The 630-nt window shown below is 36.8% G+C and overlaps 1 protein-coding gene across 1 annotated transcript in view; it reads left to right on the top strand.

The window, feature by feature from the left end:
* Phex (phosphate regulating endopeptidase homolog X-linked) overlaps positions 1 to 630 on the top strand; it is a 243,921-nt gene that overhangs the window by 175,254 nt on the left and 68,037 nt on the right. The gene's annotated exons all lie outside the window — the stretch shown is intronic.

The following is a 630-nucleotide window of genomic DNA, read 5'->3' as shown; positions in this document are numbered from 1 at the left end:
TTTTTTTTTTTGTGGAATCGGGGATTGAACTCAGACCCTTGCCCTTGCTAGGGAAGCGCTTATTCCACTGAACCATCTCCCCAGTCCTGAAGATCTTAATGAAGGATAAATACTTTACAAATAAATTTGCTTAGAAACATAGAAGAAATTGCATAGTTGTGAAGCAACTAGAAGATAGTTGCTGAAGTAATACATGTCAAGGAACTAATAGCTATCTTCTTGTCTTTGAATAGCAATTATAATTTATTTATTTTGTTCCCATCTGCCCATAAGAACTTTCCCTATTAATGGAAGAGTTTCCTTACAGACTTTTAAGCCCAAGGCAGCCAGCCAGGATTTCTTCCCCTAGTAAAATGGTGATGATGATAACGGCTGCCAATGCTGATGGTAGGAGCTAACAATTATGTGTTTACAGTATGCCGAGAACTGCTTTACAATACTTAATGCATTTGGTCCTCATGTTAATTTGCGACATACAGGTAGCATTATTTTTATTTTATGAGTGACTAAAAATATAATAATTAAAAAATTCCTCCTCTCAGGTTTTGAATACCTTTTTCTCCGCATGCTGGTGCTCAGGCTTCTGGGACCAGACTGTCTTCAATGATTTCTTTTTCTCTTTTCTTCTCC

This window comes from Octodon degus, unplaced genomic scaffold, assembly GCF_000260255.1.
Source record: "Octodon degus isolate 3935 unplaced genomic scaffold, OctDeg1.0 scaffold00041, whole genome shotgun sequence".
NCBI classification, from domain to species: Eukaryota; Metazoa; Chordata; class Mammalia; order Rodentia; family Octodontidae; genus Octodon; species Octodon degus.
Note: the sequence above shows the minus strand (reverse complement) of the source record. Positions and strands in the feature narration are given on the sequence as shown.